Source organism: Python bivittatus, unplaced genomic scaffold, assembly GCF_059951505.1.
Source record: "Python bivittatus isolate LINGU-HERP-01145 unplaced genomic scaffold, Pbiv_v1 ctg000040_np1212, whole genome shotgun sequence".
NCBI classification, from domain to species: Eukaryota; Metazoa; Chordata; class Lepidosauria; order Squamata; family Pythonidae; genus Python; species Python bivittatus.
Genome location: NW_028277032.1, coordinates 1,560,150 through 1,567,497, shown reverse-complemented (window position 1 = coordinate 1,567,497; position 7,348 = coordinate 1,560,150). Strand labels below are relative to the sequence as shown.

General features: G+C 42.7%; 1 protein-coding gene across 6 annotated transcripts in view; it reads left to right on the top strand.

Annotated features, from left to right (window-relative positions):
- The first annotated feature begins 966 nt into the window (after positions 1 to 966).
- Positions 967 to 7,348, top strand: part of COL16A1 (collagen type XVI alpha 1 chain) — a 168,723-nt gene continuing 162,341 nt past the window's right edge. For 4 of the 6 annotated variants that reach the window (XM_088153479.1, XM_088153471.1, XM_088153467.1 and 1 more), the window contains exon 1: positions 967 to 1,259. The gene's annotated coding sequence lies outside the window, so the exon portion shown is untranslated. Of the gene's footprint in view, positions 1,260 to 2,109; positions 2,252 to 2,912; positions 2,957 to 7,348 lie in introns of those variants that run through there. The other 2 variants (XM_088153463.1, XM_088153460.1) reach the window with 2 other exon arrangements.

Below are 7,348 nucleotides of genomic sequence, written 5' to 3'. Positions count from 1 at the left end.
CAACATTGGGCATGGCTATTTCCTGTGGAAACTGGACTCTTCCCTCTCTGATCCAGATTGACTATTCTGAGCCAAATCTCCCTCGCTGATAAGCCAAGGCAGGACTAATTTGCAAAAAATGGTAGAACCCTGTGCTTTCTAGCTTTTTAAGTTTTGGAGTCCCAGAGAGAAAATATTAACTGTTTTCTATTCTTGTTTCCTATGTTGACACATTTTTTCCCCTCCATTGTCTTTTATCTATTGAAACCAATGGCCTGGTCAACAGGAGCTTAAGGAGAAATAACTGGGGTTAAATTTCAGCTAGCTAGTTTTATTTCCCACAAATGAATTGTTTAGGTCATAGAGACTGGGATAAATGTTTTCATTCTTGCCACCCCAACACCCATCACCCAACACCCATCGCTGAAAGACCTGGTTTGCTTTGCATGCCAAATCTCTTGCTTCCATATCTAGTTCCCCCACAAAAGGACTGGGGAGAGTTGAAAGGAAGAACACTTATTTCTTGAGACCCCAGAGAACTACAACCAACCAGCCCACCAAGCAAGATGGGCCAATGGCTCCACTCAACAGGAAGGGACTTTCTGTGTTGCTACGATAGCAGGAGTTGGACACATCACATCGGCTTGGCTCCTCTCCATGGCAACTTCTGGGCCCAGCCAAATCTCATTAAGATGCATCAAACCTTCAGAAGGTTGAGAAACAGACAGAATTAGGCACAGCAAAAAGTCGGGGAAGATCTGGCGGAGGTTCCCTTGCCTCCGGGCCTTTGTTCCCATCCCAGCTGGGTTTGATTAAGTTCTCTTGGCATTCCAGCACGTTTGTGAACTGCTCGATTCCAGCTCGGGGGCCTGGCGCAACAGCAGCCCTTCATCACTGAGTCAGCCTGGAGTTGGAAGGGTGGGGGGAAATCTTCACTTTTCCACCTCTGGAGAGAAAAGCAAAGAGAGGGAGGGGGAAAGGAGCTGAAAAGCACTGTGAGCTGAGTTCTCCTGGAGGTGTCTCCAACTCTAAGGATTCCTCCAGTTTGCTTTGCAGCCGAGATCAGAAGCAGCTTTTTTCTATCTCTGCCATTCCCTGCTTGCGCCTTCTTGGAACATCAGAAAGAAAGGGGGGAGTTTTAAAGAACGTGAAAGTTGGAGCTGACAGTTGCCAGATTCAACAGTGACGTAGGCTGCAGGCTCGCGCGCTTGCTTGCTGGGGACACAGTTTCTCACACTCTTCTTAGAAACATGGCCAGCTGTGTGTAGCACCTCCAGCAGGTAAGAGAATGGCTCTCTCCCAGTTTGGTTTGCAGCTAGCTTTCTAACATCCGTACCCTGTACAGCAGGAACTTTCTCTTTGCTTTGATCCTTGTGAATTAGCAAGTGGGGTTGCTAGAAGTCCCCTTTGGAGGGGAAGCTTTTCAGCTCAACGAAACCAATGAGCTCAGAAGCTGCAACTTTTCTTCCCTGATGTGCATCTTGGACACTGTGATATTAAACCTCTCAAAAATTCTCCTTGCCTGGAAAATGGTTGACACACAGTTCTGCTTAATGTTGGGAGTCTATGGGTGTGTGTGTGTGAGAAAGAGAGGGGGGAACTGTATTTAGCGCAGACCCACAAGAGAGCCCAGGAAGATGTGGAAGAGGAAAGTCAAGGGCTTCTTCACGCATCTTGGACTATGACACAAATACTTCCAGATGTGTTTTATGCACAGTCTTATCTGAAGAGATTAACAGAGCAACTGCGTAGGAGAAGCTGATTTTTGAACCAAATGGTCCAGTTGCATCATCCTAGAAACAACCCTTTCAAAAGGGTCTGAGGAGGAAAAATCCTACATTTCGCAGGATACAGACTTACTACATGCTTTCATCGCATATATTTGCAAGGAAATTGTGGCAAAAAGTCCATGGGACCCATTCTTAGGACTTGCTGAAGCTCAACTTTTTTCTCTTTCTTGGTCACTCTAATCCAGCAAAGCTTCTAGCTATAGGTCATCAGTTGGTGAACCTCAAGTTCTTCTTAAATCCAGGTTCCTCAGTGATAAAGGAAAGCTTTAAAAAAAAAAAAAATGCTAAAACTAGCTGGAGGAGGGGGCTTCCTACCGTAGTTCATGGCTTGGCTAAGTTCCTCAAGTTGTGAGGGATCATCTTTTCTGTAGAAGCTCTTGGTAACCTATGGAGTCATTCCAACCTGACATTTTAGCCATTGAGAGGTTATTACCCAAATTATTTCAAGTGCTGCATTATCCAGATGGTTCCTAAATGGCTGGGTAAGTGCCTGAGAGCAAGAGAACCGCACCACTTTCCATCTTATATTTATGCAACACAATAGTAAGTATATATTTCTCCTTGAATAAGAGTGAGCAAGCCCCCTGTGGTCCTATGATTGGAGCTACATCATGGACTTCTCTCCTTTCCTTTCAGTTTGGGATCTGAGGGCTGCTACCACTAATTTAGGCTACTCTTCCCATCACTACAGCTAGCTCAAACCTGAGTGTTTCTCCTGCCCCTTGTAGCCAACCAGATCAATGCTAGCAACTGAGCAAGTGGTGTGGATGTCACTCTATTCCATCACTCTCAAGCTGTGTTGGAATGCTGCTCTGCTCATCCTCTTCCAGTATGGAGAATCCTGCTCAAACGATATCATTTTCAAGACTAGAAGGGACCAGTTAATGAAGGAGCAAGGAGGGAAAGAGTTGAGTACATTGCACAGGGCTCTCTGCTTATCTGTGTGTAAGCAAAAAGTGTGAGACAGGGTGAGAAAATGAGAAGTGGCTCTTTTGCACATCCCACTTCATCCCATCATCTCATGACCTCATTAGAAGGATAGGAGTTGGGATTTCCAGCCCAGTTTCTTGTCCCCTGCCCCTCCTTAATTTATTGGTACATCAAGTGTAATTCCACCTATTTCTCTTACTTCCCATCTGAAAACGACTTAGGACTTCCATTACTGCAATTCAGCTTTGAAACTGAAGGTCAGTGGTATAATCCTGGGGTGGGGGGCACATGGGGCTTTAGCTTGGTATTTTTGCCCACCATTTCAGTGTTAAAGCAACTCCTGATACCATCCACATTTTAAAACTTTTTCAAATTCTTTTCCCTCTCAGATTTCAATAGCAATCTATATTGGGCCAAATGTACCAGCTTCGAGTCCCCTAATGGTTTGGAGGGTTAGTATTTCTTTCAAAGCTATAAATAGGGTGGGACCAAGGAATTTGGAGGACTTTCTTCCTGTAGCAACCTGCCTGTATGGGCTGTTCCTGCTAGCTCCTATGTCTCTATCTTGTTGGATGTACAGTCAAGACGGAAGGCTGAATCTGTCAGTTTCAACTTCACTCCATCTTCATTGGCTGACATACTGACTTGCAATTCTCTCCCTCCCATATCTGCATGAAAATTGGTGCGCATTTTTGTATCCCTTCCACGATTCACATGCTTTTGTTCACTTTTCTAATGGAGACACTTTTTGCAAGGAATCCTTCTGTAATAGAATTTGCTTTGATGAATACTTTCTTATAAAATGTAGGTTTGGGTTTCTATATGGCTTTTGCAAATGGGAACTTAGCAAGTTCATATAGAAAGTGAAGTTAGTTAATTTCCCCAGTAACTGAATCATAAGTCATAGAATTGTGGAATCGAAACTACAAAGATCTAATCCAATTCTCAGGAATATGCGGGTCAGCTACTCAAACCAGTGTTTCTCAACCTTGATAACTTTAAGATGTGTGGACTTCAGCTCCCAGAATTCTTCAGCCAGCATGAGAATCCACAGCTTGAAAGTCCACACAAAAGTTGCCAAGGTTGAGAAACACTGATTTAAACCACCCAGGAAAGGTGGCTAGCCAGTCTTTTCTTTAGAAGGTGCAGAAACAAAAAGCCACAAATTCCATAAATTGATTGTTCCACTGCTGTACATATCTTACTATCAGGAAGTTTTTCCTTATATTTAACCAAGATCCAGGGAGCTGCAATTTCTATCCATTATTGCTGGAAAATCCATCATAGCAAAGGCTAGTATTTTCTTGACAGTAGCAACCCTCCACAAAAAAAATTTTTTTTTCCTACCATGTTCCCATTACAGCTTTTTTCACTTTTTAAAAAAATTAATATTTTTAATGTGCTTTTGTATCTTTAAGAAGCATAACATTCTATGCACTTTTCTAATTTTAGAAGGACAATATAGAACACAGTTTTAAGGAAATAATTTACCTTGCTGGATATTTTACATGAGCCAGTTCTTCAAGTCAGTCTAAAAGTTTGTTTCAACTTCATTTTGACAGTGGGAAAAAATTCCTCAATCTTACGCAGAACAGGCTGTCTTTTTCAGAGGTCAGATTGTTCTTCCTAATATAAAAGCACCCTGGAATTTTTGTTGATTCTAACACTTCTTGAAAATGTTATTAGCTGGTGGCAAAACATGCCTGGCTTTGAGGAAGGGTGTCAAGATCCAGAAAACATTTTTGCCAGAAATCAGTCTGAGTCTAAATTAGGGTTGCTCCTGAACTTGCCTCTAGGAAGTTTAAATGCTGCACTTATATTTCCAGCCAAATATGGGCTGTCCAGCAGCAATTTTGGTAATACTTGAAAGAAAATCCAACCATTTTCAGAAGGCATTCTATCGATGGTCAAATCTGGCCAAACTATGGCTAAATCAAACTGAACTGAAGGTAAAGGATTTTTCCAAACCAAAATATTCCCCAAATGACAAAGGAAAGTTACACTTAAAAGCATTTGCAGATGTCTTTTCCTGCTATGCAGGGGTGCTCACAGAATGTGGTCAAAAACATCAAGATAGTAGCCATGCTGGTGTGCGAACCATAAAAAGCAAGTGGAACTTCAATTGCACTGTTGTGCTGCCATCTTGACTTTCTAAACCATACCCCGTGGACACCCCGCGGCTGTGTACGTAGCAATAGATGGAGGAGCATGAAGCGAGGAGGGATTTGGTGAAAGAGGCCAAAGGAACATTGAACAGCACCAGTGAGGCAGGTAAGGGAAAAGGGGGTAACTTGAGCAGAGATGAACGATTCCTAAAATCCATGCAACCCAACCACCCCCACCCCCTCCAGCTTTGCAACATGTGGAAAATTCAGCTGCAAAGGGGCTAATAATGTTTGTGTATCTTTCTGTTCTTATTTTTTTGGACAATTTAAGCTGCAGTAGTAGCATCTCTGGGAAAGTTGGTGCTCCTACCTTTTTGTAAAACATAATCTAAAACTAAACCAAGTCCCCAAATTTGACCCAGCCCGCTCTTGGAATATTACCACTATACTCTCCTGTCCTCTCAAAGGCTGAAAATACTGTAGGGTGGAAAAGAAGGGTTTCTGTGCCGCTAAAAAACATTGCTGCCTTTAGGCAATGGTGACCTGAGAAGAACTGCCTCCTCCTTTCATGGACACCACCTAGATCAGTGCTTCTCAACCTTGGCAACTTGAAGATGTGTGGACTTCAACTCCCAGAATTCCCCAGCCAGTGCTGACTGGGGAATCCTGGGAGTTGAAGTCCACAGAGCTTCAAGTTGACAAGGTTGAGAAGCACTGATCTAGATCTGTGCTTAATAGGCCGCAATTGGGAGCATCCACGGAAGGGGGTCAAAATAATTATGGTGGCCGCTGGGACTGCAAGATTGCAGCTCGACCTCTTTTCAATGTGCAACTTGCCCAGAAAGGAGGTGGAGCTTCACTTGTGCAGTCACAGCCACCATCTCGACCTTTTGATCCCTCCCCACAAACACTTCTGGTAGAAAGGTAGCCAATTGGACTGCTGCTCTTTACAGTATCATAATGCAGGGCAGATATGACTGGGTTGTGATCTTACAAGCAGCATAGAGGGCTCTGAGAAGGACAGGAGCTCTGTTGGGGAAGGTGGAGCGAATGGTAGGAGAAGTTGGCAGTGGCTGCTCTTTTCCTGAGAAGAGTAAAGATCAGTTGCAGGAATGCATGAACAAGAGCAGAAGCTGTTCCCAGCACAGGAAATGTTGTGAAAGTAAAAAAATGAAAGTGGGAGTGAAGAAAAGCTAGAGGATGGATGAAACACCATTTAGGAATGTTGCTGTTAACCACCTCTGGTTGTCATTCTGATAACTTCCCTCAAAATTCAAAGGCTTCAAATTTCAATAATACAACCATCCTTTCAAGATGGTTGAAGACTCAACCATGAGTAGTTGTTGGTGCACAAACTGATTTTTTAAAAAATGCTGTTGGTTTTGAAGCAAGTGCTGTCATCAATCACATTTAGTGTGTGTGGTAGGGAAGTGAGAAGGCCAGTAGGATGCAATGGTTAAGGCAGTATTTCTCAACTTTGGCAATTTTAAGACGGGTGGACTTCATGCTGGCTGGGGAATTCTGGGAGTTGAAGTCCACCCATCTTAAAGTTGCCAAGATTGAGAAACCCTGGGTTAAGGGTTCAAGTCGGATGACTTGAGCTTAGTCATTATTTTTCAGACCAATCAAACTCACAGGTTGGTCATTGTAGGACAACCTGAGGAAAAAGTGCTATACAGCTAGTCCTCATTTAGTGACCATGACTGGGACCAACAACTCAGTTATTAAGCAGAGCAGTCGCTAAGCAAAACAGTGACTGTGCTTACAATTTTGCTTTCCTTTGCTTTACAGACCTGAGGAGGTTGTAAATGCGAGGATTGATTGCAAAGTTATTTTTTCATCTCTGTCGTAACTGCAATCAGTTGCTGTATGAGACAGACACTAAATGAGGACTACCTATATGTAGAGATCTCCTCCCCTAGAGCTCCTGAAAGAAAGGTGGGATATAAATCAAACTCTGCATAGCAGCAATACGGAAATGTTTTAGCCGTTACTACTGCTAGGGAGCTGGGAATTAACCCTGGTGCATTACTGCAACATACTTAAAGCTATTTCAGTAAATCCTCATCTGCCATGGATTCCTCTTTTTGTATCTGTTTTACTAGGATTCCACAAATTGGGTCCAATTTGATTCAACTGCTTGCAATCATTCAGAAAAACTATTCAGCCAGCCTCAGTCTCCAACCCCAACTCTTTTCAATTTAGACTTATTTGGCCCAATAAAATATGTATGCCTGGAAGTACCCAAAGTGACATAAATCAGTTCAGAGATTTAAGCAGGACTACCCTCCTCCTCCTGAAGCCTGTACCACCTTATTCTCTTGCAGTGAGAGATTCCAACACCTCTGTGTCTATCTCTAGAGCTTAAGAACATTTTTCATTTCTTTTCTGATCATTTGGTTGAAAAATTCAATCACAGTTAAGCATATTAAAATTCGATTGATTTCACTGGGGCAATTAAGTAGGATTTTTATAATAATGGGGTTTACAAGTACTCCTTAATAAAATACACTAAACTACAATCTTCTATCCAGTTAGCTGAAA